This window comes from Myotis daubentonii, chromosome 5 (genome assembly GCF_963259705.1).
Source record: "Myotis daubentonii chromosome 5, mMyoDau2.1, whole genome shotgun sequence".
Classification (NCBI taxonomy): domain Eukaryota; kingdom Metazoa; phylum Chordata; class Mammalia; order Chiroptera; family Vespertilionidae; genus Myotis; species Myotis daubentonii.
This window is the reverse complement of record NC_081844.1, coordinates 23,687,432-23,706,309: the sequence shown is the minus strand read 5'-3', so window position 1 is coordinate 23,706,309 and position 18,878 is coordinate 23,687,432. Positions and strand designations below refer to the sequence as shown.

Sequence of the window (18,878 nt, the reverse complement as noted above, 5' to 3'; positions counted from 1 at the left end):
CCGCCTAGGATAATGGTTCCAAATATGAGCAAGCCTCAGAACCTCCTAAGGGCTTGTTAAGACCCAGATCGCTGGGCCCACATGCAGAGCATCTCAGAATCTACACGTGCAACAGACGTCCAGGCCATGCCAATGCTGCTGGTCCAGAAACCACTTTGAGAGCCACTGGCCTAAAGCAGGACTAAGATCATCCCCACATACAGACGAGGAAACCGAGGCACAGAGTGGTGACATAAGATGCCCCAAATCATCTCATAAGTGGGGGTGGGGTGGAAATGGAAAGAGAGACATCTGGCTCTAGAATCCATGCTCTCCAAGGGAATATTTTTTAAAAAATATTTTTTAAATTGATTTCAGAGAGGAAGGGAAAGGGAGAGAGAGATAGAAACATCAGTGATGAGAGAGAACCACTGATTGGCTGCCTCCTGCACGCCTCCTACTGAGGATCAAGCCCACAACTCAGGTATGTGCTCTTGACTGGAATGGAACCCAGGACTCTTCAGTCCACAGGCCAAAGCTCTATCCACTGAGCAACACCAGCCAGGGCCAAGGGAGCATTTTTAAGGATTAAAAAAATATATGTGGGAATAGACTTTCAGTTTTGCACTATGAAAAGAGTTCTGGAGAAGGATGGTGGTGATGGTTGCACAATAATGTGAATAATATTAATGACACTGAACTGAGCACAGAAAAATGGTTGAGATGGTAAAATTGATATTCTATATATATTTTTCATAATTAAAAACAGTGAACAATAGTAATTAAAATGCTTAATTAATACCATATACGTAGAGGAGCTGTGATGTGCTGGGAAATGTTTAACAATGGGCTCTCCAAAACAAAAATTGTTTGTAGCAGTGGTCTGTTTCTGGCCAATTTCAAGCTACCAATGTGATGTCACTGTGATGCCCCCCAGTTCCTGGAAAGTGGAAATCCGTCCTCACAAATCAGTGCAGCTGGCCCCTGGATACCACTGAGAGACACAGCTCAGACATGTGTCATCGTCACTCAGATCAGGAAATAGGATGGTGCCAGCATCACAGATGTGCACCTCTCACCCCACATCCTCCTTGATCACAATCCCTTGCTTCCCTCAGAGCTCACTGCCATCCTGACTTTATTGATTTTTTACAGAGAGGAAGGGAGAGGGTTAGAGAGTTAGAAACATCGATGAGAGAGAAACATAGATCAGCTGCCTTCTGCACACCCCCTACTGGGGATGTGCCAGCAACCAAGTTACACGCCCTTGACCGGAATCGAACCTGGGTCCCTTCAGTCTGCAGGCCAACACTCTATCCACTGAGCCAAACCGGTTAGGGCTTTCATTCAGTTTTAACACCAACAGGTGCCTCTCCAAAGACAGCCGAGTCTGTCTCTCTCCTTTCCTTTTTTTTCTTTTTCTTTTTGCACTTGAGTAAATTTAACTTTTCATTGCACATACAGAAAAGTGCACATATTATAAGTGGACACTTGGAAGAATTTTCACAAATGGAACACATTTCTGTAAGCACCACTCAAGTCCAGAAACAAAACATTCTCAGCTTCCACCCAGAACAGGGCAACGGGTGGAGGAATTGGTGGGCCTATGTTAAAACTATCATAAAAATACCAAAAATGGATAAATCCTTTGGCTGAGATACGTTGAGGCCTTGCAGAGACCCTATTTCCCATTAAAGTTTACCCATTGCTTTTCTCTTCATTGGTGGATGGTGTGTGTATGGAAATTATTACTGTGATGTTTGCTTAATAGTAATTTTTCATTTATCTCATTCCTTCTACATTTACTATTATGTATTACCAGCGTCCCAGTGCACGAAATTCGTGCACAGGCAGCGGGGAAGGGGGGGGGGGGTGTCCCTCAGCCTGGCCTGCACCCTCTCAGATTCTGGGACTGCTCAGGGGATGTCCAACTGCTGGTTTAGGCCCAATCCTCAGGGATCCCCTAACCACTCCGCCTCCCTGCCTGATCGCCCCTACCACTTGCCTGCCTGCCTGATCACCCCTAACTGCTCACCTTCCTGTCTGATCATCCCTAACTACCTCTGCCTCGGCCCAAGCTGCTGTGGCTTCATTCGAAGGACATACAGAATGACATCCAGAAGGTCATTCGGCTATCTGGTCTAATTAGCATATTACCCTTTTATTATTATAAATTTGAAATTCTTCTGTAAGGAAGAGTTGTTCTGTCTCCATTGATTTGTTTATTCAATTGTTTCTTTATACCCATATGGATTCATTAACGGTTATTTTATTGGTTTCAGAGAGGAAGGGAGAGGGAGAGAGAGATAGAAACATCAATGATGAAAGAGAATCATTGATTGGCTGCCTCCTGAACGCCCCTACCAGGGATCAAGACTGCAACCAGGGCATGTGCCGTTGACCGGAATCAAATCTGGGACCATTCAGTCCACAGGCCAACGATCAATCCACTGAGCCAAAACAGGTAGGACTTTGAACAGTTATTTTAGTCTTTGAGTTATAATCTATACTATTGTTATTTATTTTGTTGCACAAATTGTTCCAGCTTTGCCTACTGGGAGCTCTTTCAGTTGGCCCTGCTGTAAGCATTTTATTTCAGGCACTATTCTTTTGAGACGACTCAGTTGTTTGTTTGTTTTTGTTTCTTACTTTCTACACCACAAAATATTCCAGAATCATCTTGTGTTTTCGCCACCCCAGTTCTAGAATCAACCAAGGAGCCTGGGTTCCCTTTTCTGCAGAAGGGCATTGGGAAACCAAGGTCTGGGTGCTGGGTGTGCTCATTGCTGCTGGGGGCATTGCTTCTAAGCCCTCTCAGCGGATAGCATTTTTTAAAAAATCCTCACCCAAGGATATGTTTATTGATTTTAGAGAGAGGAAGGAAGAGAGAGAGAAACATGGATGTGAGAAATATTGATTGGTTGCCTCCTGCATGTGCCCCGACTGGGGATAGAACCCGAAACCCAGGTATGTGCCCTGACCGGGAATCAAACCCACAAGTTTTTGATGCATGGGATAATGCTCCAACCAACCAAGCCACCTGACCAGGGCTCTTTTCTAAATATATATATATGTAAAATTCATATAAAATAAAATGAACTATTTTAAACATTGCATGTGCATTGCTGGTGCACACATTCAGAGTGGAAGTATTCAAAACAACCAAAAAGCAGAAACAACCCAAATGTCCATCACCAGATGAAATAAAATGTTCCATCCTGTTAGAATTTTGGGCTAGTGATGTGGGCTGTGAAAGAATTCACGACTGAGAGGAGATAGATAGATAGATAGATAGATAGATAGATAGATAGATAGATAGATAGAAGACTTTATTTTACTTTCCCTGAAGGGAAAGGGCCAGTGCATTGCTAATTAATACAAAAGACAAAGAACAGACAACTTCTCCAGCCTTTAAAGCCTTCCTGCTATGGCTAGGTGACAAGGAAGGGAGGGGTGTTTTTAGGCTGGAGTTGGGCAGACATCAGTGGAGCTGTCGTTGAAAAGTGAGTTAGTTCTTCAGGAGACAATCCAGGCAGATGTCCTAGGCAGGTGTCTTGTCAGTATTTTTCCAAAGCCTGTAAAACATTCTTAGAGAAAAAGTTATGAAGAGTTCAAAAGAGGCTTGTTTAAGGAGGAGCAGGGAAGGGAACTTTCTACTAATTATGCCTGGGTTGTAAACCAGCAGGGAGGAGGTATTGGAAGAATGTAGCCTTGACAGTAACTTATTTTGTCTTGCAGTTTGAACAGAGGGGCTGTTTCAACCGGAGAAGCTAACCATCTTGGGGTTTAATTACCAGGTGCTTCTCATAAATTGTGGAAGGCTACAGCAAAGAAAAAGAAAGGCCTTTTTTCCCATTTGAACACATCCATACAATGGACTATTACTCAGCCATAAAAAGGAAAGAGGTTCTGATACATGCTACTATAAGGATGCATCTCAAAAAACATGATGCTGAGTGAGAGAAGCCAGACACAAAAGGTCACATATTGTATGCTTGCATTGATATGAAATGTCCAGAATAGGCAAATCCACAAAGACAGAAAGACCAGTGGTTGCCAAGTTTGGGAGGAGGGAGGAATTGCCACTGAGTATCCTTTTGATGAAAATGTTTTGGAACTAAACAGAGGTGATGGTTGTATAGCATTGTGAATTGTGAATTTTAACCTGGTTAACTTTAGTTATATAAATCTCTCCTCAATATTTAAAAACCAATGATGATGATGGGCAGAGTTGAGTTTGAATCCCGTCTCTATTTCCTGCTGTGTGACCTTGGGCAACTCAACCTCTTGTGCCTTGGTTTGCCTCACTTATAAAGCAGGGAGGAGTCAATGAGTTTGTCAAATTCATAAAACCATCTGTGGCACGAAGTAAGTGCTGGTTAAATGTTATCTGTTCTTGACACATTCCCTCTGGGTTTGCACTTTATTCCTTTGTCCTTTTCTTCATGACAAACTCCTGGCCTTGGTGGCCCTTGTGGATGTCTCTGGCCAAGGGCATGGCTTCAGAAGGCAGGAGTCGTATCTGATTGTACTGTTGGAAAGGTCTGATGAATAATACGCTCTGCCCTCTGCCACTTCTCCCAGCAACTCTCCAGGCATGCACTCTTCTTTCCTTTCCTCCACACCCCCAGTGCCTGGCCCAGCGGCTGGCGAAGAACAGACGTGCCAGGAAATTTTGCCGCCTGACTGTCTGACTTTGGCCCAGAACCAGGAACCTCTTTTGTGCCTCATACAGAATCAAAGTTTTGTGCCCAACACAGCAGGGTTTGAATCCTATCCTGTGTGACCTTGAGCAAGATGCTGCACCTCTCTGAGTTCATTGGGTAGATGGAGATTATTAGCATATGTACCTCATGGGGTGGTGTTGGGGACTTTGGTGAGATTATGTAAAGTGCTTAGCACCTTGCCCAGCACACAGTAAGTGCAGTTGGTTGGATGGTGACCTGGGGAAGGATAGGCCCATGTCCTAACCCCCCAGGACCTATGAATGTGATTTTATTTGGACAAACGGTCTTTGCAGATATAATTAATGACTTTGAGATTAGATCATCCTGGATTGTCTGGGTGGACCCTAAATCCAGTAATAAAGATGCAGACAGAAGAGACAAAGCTAAGTGAAGACAGAGGCAGAAATTGGAGTCAAGTAGCCAAAAAAAAGCGAAGTCATGCCTGCAGCTGCCAGAAGCTGGAAGAGACAAGGAAGGATCCTCCCCGAATGTGTTCCAAGGACACACGGCCCCGCTGACATCTTGATTTAGGACTTCTGTCCTCCAGAACTATGAAAGAATACATTCCTGCTTGTGTAAGCTACCCAGTTTGTGGCAATCTGTGACAGCAGCCATAGAAAACTAATACATAAGAGTTAGGAAATATTAGGGGCTACCCATATCATTATCACTGTTATTCTGGTCAGCATAGAAACACACCCAAATCTTACCAAACCCAAATAAAGCCCCGCTCTCCAAACTTCTTAACTAATTTTATTTTTGAATAGTTCACACTTTCAGGTATGTCAAGAAACAAAAAGTGTAAGCAAGCTTACACTGTAGAATCTCCCTCTTCAGTCTCCTCTCCCCCATGCAAAACCCTGAGTATCTTTCCAGAATATCTGTGTATATTTACAAACAAATATGAATACATTAGAGGCCCAGTGCACAAAAATCATGCACTGGTGGGGGGTGTCCCTCAGGCTAGCCTGTGCCCTCTCACACGCAGTCCGGGAGCCCTCAGGGGATGTACGACTGACCAATTAGGTAGGCCCATTGCAGGGAGGGGTCCTAAGCCGGCAGTTGGACATCCTTAGCACTGCCGCGGAGGTGGGAGAGGCTCCTGCCACTGCTGCTGAGCTCAGGGCTTCTGGCTGAGCAGTGGTCCCACTGTGGAAGCGCACTGACCACCAGGGGGCAGCTCCTGCATTAAGTGTCTGCCCCCTGTGGTCAGTGCGCATCATAGCATCTGGTCATTCCGCTGCTCAGTCAATTTGCATATTACCCTTTTATTATAGAGGATGTCCTCAGCTCCCAACCTCCTCACCTGCTTTTACATTAAAGATAGCATTAAAAAAAATAGGGGTCAAGGGCTGGCCAGGTAGCTCCTTTGGTTAGAGTGTCATCCCAATACACCAGTGGTTCTCAACCTTCCTAATGCCGCGACCCTTTAATACAGTTCCTCGTGTTGTGGTGACCCCCAACCATAAAATTATTTTCGTTGCTACTTCATAACTGTAATTTTGCTACTGTTATGAATCGTAATGTAAATATCTGATATGCAGGATCTATTTTCATTATTACAAATTGAACATAATGAAAGCATAGTGATTAATCACAAAAACAATATGTAATTATATATGCTTTCCGATGGTCTTAAGCGACCCCTGTGAAAGGGTCGTTCGACCCCCAAAGGGGTCGCGACCCACAGGTTGAGAACCGCTGTAATACACCAAGGTTGCGGGTTCGATCTCTGGTCAGGGTACATACAAGAAGTAACCAATGAATGCATAGATGAGTGGAACAACAAATCAATTTCTCTCTCTTAAATAAACAAATAAATAATTTTTTGTCGTGATATGTTCTGCAAAGTGCTGAGATCCCAGAAAACCTCAGCATATTGTTCTTGGATTCCCAGAGAAATAACCTGGAGGGCTGGCTGTGAAAGACATGGGTTTATTCGAAGTTACATGCGCACCGGTGGTGACGGACTGCTGAAGTTTACCGCCACACTGACTGCCACAGATGAAGTTGAACCACCAGTCCCACCCAGCCCGCAGACAGGCAAACTGGGGACAGCCCGCCAGTGCTATTGTTTCACCACCACCCAGCCTTTCCCAACACAAAGTTTCATGGAGCACAGAAAACAGAGAAAAAACAAGGCATGCAGGGGAGGAGGACTGGTGCAGTGAGGAGCTGGCCAGGTTCCCAAGGTCTCCCAGTGCCTTACTGATGGCCTTCATCCTCCTCGACGGGATGGGAGGGGGAGCTGGAGCATGGGAAGGGCCCACGCTCCTATTTACCGTACATGGTAAAACAGACATCCCATAACCTATACCAGTTTAGCCACATTAAGTGCCCATGTCACAGGCAATAGCACATTCACATTGTTGTGCAACCATCCCACCATTCATTCCCAGGACGTTTTCATCGTCCCAAACTGAAACTGTGTCCCCTTTAAACACTAACTACCCTTCCTCCCTCCTTCCAGCTTCTGGAAACCACTATTCTCCTCTTTGTCTCTAAGGCTTTGCCTTTCCTTAGGTACTCTGCATAAGTAGAATCATATAATATTTGTGTGTCTAGCTTCTTGCACTTAGCATAATGCTTCATGGTTCATCGACATTGTAGTATGTGTTAGAGTTTCAATTCAAGACAGCATGTTTTACACATTCTTCTGCACCCTGCCTTTTTCTTTCCACCTAACTAATGCCAGAGATCTCCCCTTACCGAACTCCCTTTAGGCACCTTGTTATTTTCCTACAGCCGCATAATGTTCTGCTGTGTGGATGCCCCAGAGTTAATTTTACTCCCGGAAACTGATATTGTTTGTTCTTAGGCTAACGTGACAGTGAAGAACTTTGTACAAACGTCATTTCACTCACATGCAAGTGTGTCTGTAGATAAATTCCCCAGAGTGAGACTTCCGGCTCAAAGACTGTGTGCATTTATAATTTTTACAGATATTATCAGATTTATCCCTTTGGGGGTTAGGTTAATTCATATTCCCTCCAGCAATGGCTAAGGGTCTTGTTTCTTTACAGCCTCACCAACAGAGTGTATATCAACCTTTGGACTTGGGCCAACATGAAGTGAAAAATGGTGTTTCAGAGTAGAGAAAATTTGCATTTCCCTCGCCACAAATGAGGCAGAATATATTTCCATGTGTTTAAGAGTGATTTATGGGCCCTAGTCGAGTAGCTCAATTGGTTAAAGCCTCATCCCAATACGCCAAGGTTTAGATTGTGGGTTCAATTCCTGCTCAGGACACATACAAGAATTAACCAATGACCCGGCCATTGAGTGTCAGCCCATGAACCAGGAAGTCAGGGTTCAGTTCCTGGTAGGGCACATACCTGTGTTTTAAGCTCGATCCCCAGTAGGGGGTGTGCAGGAGACAGCCAATCAATTGTTCTTTATCATCATTGCTGTTTCTATCCCTCTCTCCCTCTCCCATCCCCTCTCTGGAATCAATTTTTTAAAACGAGCTATTTATAGTTCTTTCCTGCCAATTATTCTTTTGGATTGTTGATCTTTTTCTTCTTGATTTGTAGGAGTTCTTTATATATTCAGGAGATTTACCATCTGGTTATGAAATGAGTTGTAAATATTTTTCCTAGTTTGTCATTTCTCCAAACTTTTGAATTAATGACCATGAGCATTTATTGAGGATTTGATGCATGACCACTTTTGTACTAGGTTTTTTAATCACACATTTCAAGCTTACTGGCATAGCTTTTCATCTCTAATGTCTATAGAATGCATCTCTGAAAAATAAGGACATTTTTCTACATAATCACACAACTATTTTCACATCTAAGAAAACATACACTCATTCTTTAGTCCCATCTTATACCAAGCACATATTCAAATTTCCCTGAGTCTCTGAAATGTCTTTTTAGTGTGCTTAGAGCACCTCTGGCCAATAGACCTTTCTGTGGTGGCAGGAATGTCCCATTATCTGTGCTTTCTAATGTGGTAGCCATTAGCCACATGGAGCTGTTGAATGTTTGAAATGTATCCAGTGAAAATGAGGAACTGAATTGTTCATTGCATTTTATTTTAGTTACTTTTAGTTTTTTTAAATATATTTTTATTGATTTCAGAAAGGAAGGGAGAGGGGGAGAGATAGAAACAATGATGAGAGAGAATCATTGATTGGCTGCCTCTTGCACGCCCCCCACTGGAGATCAAGCCCACAATTTGGACATGTGCCCTTGACCAGAATCAAGCCCGGGACCCTTTAGTCCACAGGCCGGCGCTCTATCCACTGAGAAAACTGGCTAGGGCATTACTTTTAGTTTTGCCACTTGGAAAATTACAGGTCAGTATACCTGATGAACATGGATGCAAAAATCCACAACAAAATATTAGCAAACCAAATTCAACAGCACATTGAAAGGACCATACACCATGATCAAGTGGGATTAATCCCAGAGATACAAGGATGGTTTGACATCCACAAATCAATGTGATACATCAGATTAGCAAAAATGAAGGATAAAAATTATATGATCATTTCAATAGATGCAAAAAAAAGAAAACATTTGACAAAATTCAACATTTCTTTTTTTAAATTTTTTTTTCTTTTTTTAAAATTAAATCTTTATTGTTCAGATTATTACATTTGTTCCTCTTTTTTCCCCCCATAACTCCCCTCCTCCCAGTTCCCGCCCCACCCTCCGCCCTCACTCCCCACCCACTGTCCTCATCCATAGGTGCACGATTTTTGTCCAGTCTCTTCCCGCAATTCCCACACCCCTTTCCCCCCCAAGAATAGTCAGTCCATTCCCTTTCTATGTCCCTGATTCTATTATGATCACCAGATTATTTGTTCACTTGATTCTTAGATTCACTTGTTGATAGATGCATATTTGTTGTTCATAATTTGTATCTTTACCTTTTTCTTCTTCTTCCTCTTCTTAAAGGATACCTTTCAGCATTTCATATAATACTGGTTTGGTGGTGATGAACTCCTTTAGCTTTTCCTTATCTGTGAAGCTCTTTATCTGACCTTCAGTTCTGAATAATAGCTTTGCTGGATAAAGTAATCTTGGTTGTAGGTTCTTGGCATTCATCACTTTGAATATTTCTTGCCATTCCCTTCTGGCCTGCAAAGTTTCTGTTGAGAAATCAGCTGACAGTCGTATGGGTATTCCCTTGTAGGTAACTCGGTTTCTTTCTCTTGCTGCTTTTAAGATAGATTCTCTCTTTGTCTTTTGCTCTTGGCATTTTAATTATGATGTGTCTTGGTGTGGTCCTCTTTGGATTCCTTTTGTTTGGGGTTCTCTGTGCTTCCTGGACCTGTAAGTCTATTTCTTTCACCAGGTGGGGGAAGTTTTCTGTCATTATTTCTTCAAATAGGTTTTCAATATCTTGCTCTCTCTCATCTTCTGGCACCCCTATAATTCTGATGTTGGTACGCTTGAAGCTGTCCCAGAGGCTCCTTACGCTATCTTTGTATTTTCGGATTCTTTTTTCATTTTGCTTTTCCAGTTGAGTGTTTTTTGCTTCTTCGCATTTCAAATCTTTGACTTGATTCTTGCGCTCCTCTGGTCTGCTGTTGGGAGTCTGTATAGTATTCTTTATTTCAGTCAGTGTATGCTTAATTTCTAGTTGGCTCTTTATCATAACATCAAGGGTCTCATTAGATTTCTTGTAGATCTCATTAAGTTTATCGGCAGCTTCTAGACAGTTCTTGAGAGACCTTAAAAGTGTGGTTCTGAACTCTATATCTTCCATTGACAATTTTGTCCTGTTTCTTTGTCTCCGCATTTTTTTTATGCTTTCTTGGTGCACCCCCTAGTGGTCTTTGTGCACAGTCTTGTAGTTAAGCCTTGATTGTTGTAGTTAATACTGGGGGGATTTGACCTCCAGGCCAACTGGCTATGAGAGTCAGCTGTGTCTGCAGTGGGAAAACTTCTGTCCTCTGGGGAGGTGCTAATCTAGCCTTTGCCTGAGGCTATCTGGCAAATGGCTCTGTGCAGGGCTTGAGCGGGGCGGGTCCCTGGGGATCTACAGGGCGGGCGGAACAAGCAGTTATGGCTGCTCTCAGTCCCGTCTGCAGAGGCTCTGCCTCTCAGAGTCCCAGCAACCGCTGCAAACCTCGGAGAGAAAGCTGCCTTCGAGTTCCGACCAAAGTCAGACAGTCCCGCTTCTCCCGTTTGAGTCTGGGTCCCTAGAGACTCGCCCGGATCTGGAGCTCAGAGTCTGAAACTCCCTCCCGATTGAAAACAACAACCGCGCCCTCCGCCGCCAGCCCGCTCTGCGCACGCACTCCTCACCTGAGTATTTCACTTCAGCACTGCGCCTCCTCTGAGTCTGGGTATGATATTCTCTTTCCTCCTAGTTGTAGAATTTCCACTCAGCCAGCCTTCCTGTGGTTCTGAATGATGTTCGTTCCGTCTTTTAGGTGTACCCTTGAATTGGTTGTTTGAGGCAGCAATCTCCGGCGTTAACCTATGCCGCCATCTTGGTTTCTTCTCAACATTTCTTTCATAATAAAAACACTCAACAAACTGGGTATAGAAGGAACGTACCTCAACATAATAAAGGCCATATATGATAAGCCCACAGCTAACATACGCAACAGTACAACAGTAAAAGCTTTTTAAAAAAATATATATATATTTTATTGATTTCAGAGAGGAAGGGAGAGGGAGAGAGATAGAAACATCAATGATGAGAGAGAATCATTGATCGGCTGCCTCCTACACGCTCCCTACTGGGGATCGAGCCCGCAACCTGAGCATATGCCCTTGACTAGAATTGAACCCAGGACCCTTTAGTCCACAGGCCAATGCTCTATCCACTGAGCCAAATCAGCTAGGGCCTCAATACACATTCTTATCTGTGTGCAAAACTTTCAATGAATATAAAAACTTGGAACACAACTGCCAAGTCAGAGTTCTCCCAATTCAACAGGGAGCTAATAACTGGTTTAAACAATAGAGAATGTTTACTTGAATCCGATAGTGGACAACCTGGGGACCACAGGTCCTTCTGTCAGTCACCCCACCATCCTCTGGGGCAGTATTTCCAGAGGCATTTGGCTGTGTCTGCAGACAACGGTTCCACGTGTCAAGAGGGCGTGCCACTGGCAGTGCACAGGACAGCCCTCCTCCATAACAAATGATTTGGCTCCAAATGTCAACGCAGCCACCCGCCCTAGCACAGTCCCCACTCTTTTTTGTTACATGACTGATTTGTTGAGGGACCGGGACAGTTGTCCCATAGTGCAGCCCATCCTCTGGATTCGTCTGTTGCTTCCTGATGTTGTCATTTAACTTGTGGGGGGGGGGGGGGCGTTGTTTGTTTTTTGACCCCTTCCACTTCCTGCCAATTGGATGTTAGGTTGAGAGACTTGGTCAGAGCCAGGTTTTACATTTTGGCAAGATGTGTCCGAGGGAAAGCTGCGAACTTGCTTTTTGCGTCACATTAAGAGGCCCACGAGGCCCTGGATACCTCTAGTTGGATACCAAGCTTTATCAAAGCGAGTGCTGGTGACATTCTGGCCTCCGTGGCAAAGTGCATTCTCCTACACCCACTGGGCCCTCTGGCAGACTGTCCATATCTTTTAAAATATATAATATATTTTTAATTGATTTCAGAGAAAAAGAGAGAGAGAGACCTCAATGATGAGAATCATTGACTGGCTGCCTCCTGCATGCCCCCCACTGGGGATTGAGCCCACAACCCAGGAATCAAACCCTGACCTCCAGGTTCATAGGTCGACACTCAACCACTGAGCCACGCCTGCCGGGCCCCTGTGCATACCTTGTTCCCAGCATTCCCTCACATGAGGTTTTATAATCCCCATCATGGTCACTGTCTCAATCAATGATTTCATGGGCTTTTGCAAAATGATAATTTTTCTAATTCTATCTTTCCTTTTACATTTTCTTTTGCTGGCATTCTTCTTGGGCTTTTTGGTGACCGTGAAACACAGCTACTACTGGGAAGGGAAGACCATGCTTGAATCCTTGCTTTTATTTATTTATTTTTAAACTTTTTTCAGAGCCCTCTCCCCCACGGGCCCCTCAGTGCCCTGGGCGGGCAGCTGCAGTCCTACAGCAATGCCTGCAAAGCTCTCACCCTCATGGAAGTCACACTGGGTTTTTCTTTTTTAAAGTTTGTAATTTAAAAAATATATATATTTTATTGATTTTTTTACAGAGAGGAACGGAGAGGGATAGAGTTAGAAACATCAATGAGAGAGAAACATCGATCAGCTGCCTCCTGCACACCTCCTACTGGGGATGTGCCTGCAACCCAGGTACATGCCCTTAACCGGAATGGAACCCGGGACCCTTCAGTCCACAGGCCGACGCTCTATCCACTGAGCCAAACGAGTCAGGGCCTGGGTTTTTTCTTAACTTCATACTTTCAACTACCAATGTTTCCAAGAAGGAGTTGATCGAGAACCGCTTCCAATGGTACAATAAATGTGTGTGTCTTTAATTTTCAAATTGAGGTTTAACATACTTACATGCACAGATCTTGCCCAGCTGGAGTGGCTCAGTTGGCTGAGCATCGTCCTGTGCATTGAAAGGACAGTGCAGTTCCTGACAAGGGCACATACCTGGGTTTCAGGTTCAGTCCCAGTTGGGGCATGTCCGGAAGGCAACCGATGGATGCTTCTTACTATCTCTCTTTTTCTCCCTTTCTCTAAGCATGTCCTCTGGTGAGGATTAAAATAAATGAATGCACAGATCTTTAATGAAAAGCTGAGGACATTTTTAGATCTGTACATTCATGCAACTATCCTAGCTAATAAAAGAGAAACATGGTAATTAGTGTACGACTGCTACCCTTCCCATTGGCTAATCAGGGCAATATGCAAATTAACTGCCAGCCAAGATGGCGCTGGCAGCCAGGCAGCTTGAAACTAACATGAGGCTTGCTTGCTTCAGTGACGGAGGACTCCAACGTTCCCCGCCTGCTGCTGCAGGCCTCTGAGCTGCAACTCTAAGCAACTATGTAACAGATATAGAAGCTAAACAAAACCCCAGAAACCTGCTTTAGTCCGGGCTTCAGTCAGCAGGATCACAACATTGTAAGCAAAGGCCAGAAACCTACTTTCAGCAGCGGAGGCCTAAGAGCTGGAGCCAAGCCTCAAAGCTAAAGCTGGCCCAGAATAAATAAAAAAAAAAGAAAAAAAGGAGCGGTTGGGAGCTTCAGTCACCCCCAGCCTGAAAACAGCCCTCAGCCCCTCACCCAGACTGGCCAGGCATCCCAGTGGGGACCCCCACCCTGAAGGATGTGTGACCAGCTGCAAACAGCCATCATCCCCTCACCCAGGCTGGCCAGGCACCCCAGTGGGGACCCCCACCCTGATCCAGGACACCCTTCAGGGCAAACCAGCCGGCACCCACCCGTGCACCAGGCCTCTACCCTATATAGTAAAAGGGTAATATGCCTCCCAGCACCGGGATCAGCGTGACAGGGGGCAGCGCCCAAACCCCCTGATTGCCCTGTGGCTCTGTGTGTGACAGGGTGCGGTGCCCCAACCCCCGCCCCCTACCCGCCCCACAGGCCCTGCTCTGTGTGTGACGGGGTAGAGCCATAACCTCCCCATCGGCCCTGCCCTGAGTGTGAGAGTGGCGGCGCCCCAACCCCCTGATGGGCCCTGCTCTGTGGGTGATAGAGGGCGGTGCCCCAACTCCCTGATGGGCCCTGCTCTGTGCATGACAGGGTACAGAGCCCCAACCCTCCTGATGGGCCCTGCTCTGTGAGTGACAGGGTGCGGTGCCCCAACCCCCTGATGGGCCCTGCTCTGTGCGTGACAGGGTGCGGTGCCCCAACCCCCTGATGGGCCCTGCTCTGTGCGTGACAGGGTACAGAGCCCCAACCCCCCTGATGGGCCCTGCTCTGTGAGTGACAGGGGGAAGTGCCCCAACCCCCTGATGGGCCCTGCTCTGTGCGTGACAGGGTACAGAGCCCCAACCCCCCTGATGGGCCCTGCTCTGTGAGTGACAGGGGGAAGTGCCCCAACCCCCTGATTGGCCCTGCTCTGTGCGTGACGGGCTGGCGCCACAACTTCCCCATCGACCCTGCCTTGAGTGTGACAGGGGATGGTGCCCCAACCCCCAAATTGGCCCTACCCTGAGCGTGACTGAGGGTGGCATCACAACCTCCAGATCGCCCTGCTCTGTGCATGACAGCGGGCGGCGCCCCAACTCCCCAATTGGCTCTGCTCTGAGCCCGACCAGGGGCTGCACCTAGGGATTGGGCCTGCCCTCTGCCACCCGGGAGCAGGCCTAAGCCAGCAGGTCATTATCTCCCGAGGGGTCCCAGACTGCGAGAGGGCACAGGCCGGGCTGAGCGACCCTCCCTCCCCCCCCCCAAGTGCACAAATTTTTGTGCACCAGGCCTCTAGTCATCAGATAAAAATATAGAACATTTCTAGCCCCAAGTTGGCTTTCCTGCCATGAAGACTTATAATGAACTGTGCCCTCTTGCAACCTGGGACCCCTGGAGGATGTTGGAGAGCTGGTTTTGGCCTGATCCCCGCAGGCCAGGCCGAGAGACCCCACAGGTACACAATCGGCTGGGGAGAACCGCAGGAGGGCTCCAGGGCATGTCCAGCCTGTCTTGCCCAGGCCCCATCGGTCCGGACCCCAGCAGCAAGCTAACCTACTGGTGGGAGCGTCTGCCCCCTGGTGGTCAGTACATGTCATAGTGACTGGTGGAACGGTCGAACGAACGGTCAGACACTTAGCATATTGGGCTTTTATTCTATAGGACATTTGTGACTGCAGAAATTATTTCCAGGCATGGTGGTGCCCATCTTGGGGTTCATAGAGTTCAGGAAGATGGGAAAATTGGTGAGAGGTGGAAACAGGGCTTCTAGGTCCCCCCCTCCCACCTGGTTGACCCTGGGAGCCCATGCCTCTCACAGAAGCAGCTGCAGGGGCTGGACAACTTACTTTGCCAACTGGGATGGATCCCAGGCACCTCCCGCCTGGAAGACTCATTAATTGTTGGGGGGACTTGTGTGGTCTGAGGCTCAGCTGGCATTTCCAGGCAGACTGGGGCTGCCGCTTCTCTTCCATCGAGGGGCACACCGGGGGCAGCAAAGCACATTGGAAAGTCCCAGAAAATGAGACAGGCTGTCTGGGCTCTGGTGCCTCCAGCTTTGAGACTCTGGAGAGCTCCTTCACCCTCTGAGCCTCTGCTCACCTGTGCAGGCTTACTGGGAGGGTTTCATCTAAGCTACATTACCTCTCTGACCTCACCTGCTGGGGCTTTCCTCTTTGCTCATTTTGCTTCAGCCAGATGTTTGCTCAAGCAACCTCAGTACTTGAGTTCTGGCTAAGAAAGCACTCAGAGCCAAGATTCAAATACAAGGAAAAGTTTATTTAGCAAGTCACAGATGTTGAACAAGTGAGCCGTGAAGAAGTGAGCTGTATGCGCTCGGGGAACAAGTTACAAAGCCAAAAGGGCCCTTGGAGCTTAGGAGAAAGAGAGAGGCAAGGAAAAGGAGCCTGGGGGGAGGGGGGGGGAGACACAGGAGTGCTCCATAGAGAGTTGCCTACTGCCCCGGGTCCTCATCTTGAGGGTGTTTATCTGGAGGTCTCGGGGGAGGATCCCAACAGAAGAGTCATCAGCTTTCCAGGCGTGTACTTTCAGGGTCCTGGTCTCTACTGATTGGTTGGCCCCAGGGCAGGGGGTCATCAGTCCACGCTGCTGGTCCTGAGTCAGCCAAGGCATCGCTTGTGGCTTGTCTTGTTTTGCTGCTTTTCTGGGCCTGGAGCTGAAACAAAACTAAGGTCTAGATGTATTTGATGCCGGTGGCAACCTCATTGTCCTAGGGGCTTAACGATTAAGGGCTATTTTCCAGCTCCCTTGTTCATTCCCCCCCTAAGGGGATCTAATCCTCATGACTAGCAACATGCCAGAGGAGGAAAGGTCAGGGAAGGGTCCAAACCACGAGACCAGCAATAGGAAAGGTCAGGGGGCCTAAACCCGCATGAAGGGTGATATACCAGGGGAGGAAAGGTTATCCTGTGGGGAGGTCCTTGTTTTCCCAGTTTTGCCGGTTGCTAGGCACTGAGGCTTTCAGCCCTGGTGACCCTCTGTACCTGGCCTATCACCCTTGCTCTGCCCAAGCCTGTCTAACTACCTAACAACCCTGCTCAGGTGACACAGGCGACAGCATCCTCTCTCTCTTCCCGCACGCCCTCTAATGTTCCTCCTGCAGCCTTTATAAACTAACTTTATGGACTAATTTGACTGATAATTGTATCTCCCCTGATAGAATGCGAACTCCAAGTACTTATCTGCTTTCACTTCACAGCCTGTGCCTTGCAAGGAGGAAGTGTAACACTGGTTGAACCAGGAAACAAAACCCACTTTTTGTCCCACAACAGAACTAGAATTGGGACCTCGGGCTCTAAGCCTTTGCCTTCTTTTTCCTCCTCCTTTTATCTCAAAAAAGACTAGGGCACAAAATTTAATGGGGTGTCAAAAACCTCAATAATTATTGTTTTCAAAAATCAAGATTAATGCAAAAAAGATGATCAAAATATATATTTTTAAAGTAAGACATGAGCTGACCCTGCACTTGCATGACTCATCTCACCCTAATCCCAGTAGTTTTTATTTAAAGTTTTTGTATTTTGTTCATCATGGATTTATTTTTTCCATTAATTTTGATATTTATTTTAAATATATATATATTTTTTATTTCAGAGAGGAAGAGGGAGAGAGGGGGAGAGAGAGAGAGAGAGAGAGACAGATGACGAGAATCATCCATCAGCCTCCTGCACGCCTCATACTGGGGTTCGAACCCGCAACCCGGCATGTGCCCTAACCGGAAATTGAACCATGCCAGCCAGGCTAATTTTGAACTTTTAAAAATATTGTATTAAAATATTTATCGTGATGGTTGAGTTGTTGCACCCAAATGGCTCACCATTCTGTCTTTTCTTCTCTTTCCTGGGGAAAACCGGCACCGACGCCGGGGCGGTGAGGAGCTCTGCTAAGCGGCTGAGCTCCCCCAACCCGCGCCCGCCCGCCCCGGTGAAGAAGGGGCGGGAGCTGACCTTTCTTATCACCCGCGTGGAAACATCCAATTAAGTCCCCCGCCCGCGGGAGACCTTTCCCAGGGCGGCCCGCGCCTCCCGAGGCGCTGAGATAGCCGTGGTAGCCACGGCCTCGGTGACCTTTAAGGGGCTGGGAGGAGGGAGCGGGCAAGGCGGCCACGCGTCTGGCCGGTCTGGGCGGAGATGCCACGGTTTGGGTCGCTCCCGGGCTGGTATCGGGCTGGGCGCTGGGACCTGGGATTGAACCTGGCCTCGGTTCCCCAAGTCTATCTCATAGTCACAGGGCGAGGGGGAGAGGGAAAGAGCCCCCAGTGACGTAATCGAACCCCGAGTCCGGCCTCCGCCGCTAGCGTCACAGACGAGCAGGGCTGCGTCACCGCATTCCGCTCCGGACTTTAGTGCGGGAGGCCATGAACTGGCCCACGGGGGAAAGGAGACGTCTGAAGAGAGCGCTCTCTTCTTCCTCACCCTTGTATTTGGTAAGACGTTTTTAGTACACAGGAGCGGACTACCACTCCCAGCTAGCCTTGCGTGCTGCGCATGCTCGCGGCCTCCAGTTAGAGAGCGCGGCAAACCTTTAGGGGAGATTGACGTCCTTTTAGTCGAAACAGAGGGCAGTTTTAAAGCCGCAAGCCATAGGCCCCACCCCTTTATTCTTAGCCGCTGCTTCCTTGCGGGAATGACGGGCTCTGCTGCCTTTGAGGGTTCAGTTTCCTTTGATGGACATTCCTGCCGATTAATCAGATCGCCGGAAAGTCAAGAGGGTGTTGAAAAGCGTGCTTTAGGACCAATAGCTTAGCAGCAGGGCCCAGGACTGTCCAATCACTCCTCCCGGCGTCGCCAATCACCCGGGACCCCGCCCTTGCCCGTGACGTAAGTAGGGTGGGTAGCAACAGTTGCCCCGGTGAGGGAAACGGAGGCGCCATAGCCACGGTAGTCGTGGCGACCAAGCAACCCGGCAACGCGAGTCAACAACAACAACCGCCCGGCCGACCCCCACCCCCACCCCGATCCCCGACCCGGCCCGGGGACCCCGGCACGTTCTGTCCCCCTCCCAACATCGCCTCCGAGACCTCTGGAAAGCCCTTCTGCGGACAGAAGTGGGGAGAAGCCAAGGTAACCCGGACGGCCGGGGTGGCGGGCCGGG

At 47.4% G+C, this 18,878-nt stretch overlaps 1 protein-coding gene across 7 annotated transcripts in view; it reads left to right on the top strand.

Moving 5' to 3' along the window:
* The first annotated feature begins 18,503 nt into the window (after nucleotides 1–18,503).
* The window catches only part of RFX1 (regulatory factor X1), a 33,253-nt gene continuing 32,878 nt past the window's right edge, over nucleotides 18,504–18,878 (top strand). For 3 of the 7 annotated variants that reach the window (XM_059696605.1, XM_059696603.1, XM_059696600.1), the window contains exon 1: nucleotides 18,632–18,847. The gene's annotated coding sequence lies outside the window, so the exon portion shown is untranslated. Of the gene's footprint in view, nucleotides 18,848–18,878 lie in introns of all 7 variants that reach the window. The other 4 variants (XM_059696597.1, XM_059696596.1, XM_059696599.1 and 1 more) reach the window with 3 other exon arrangements.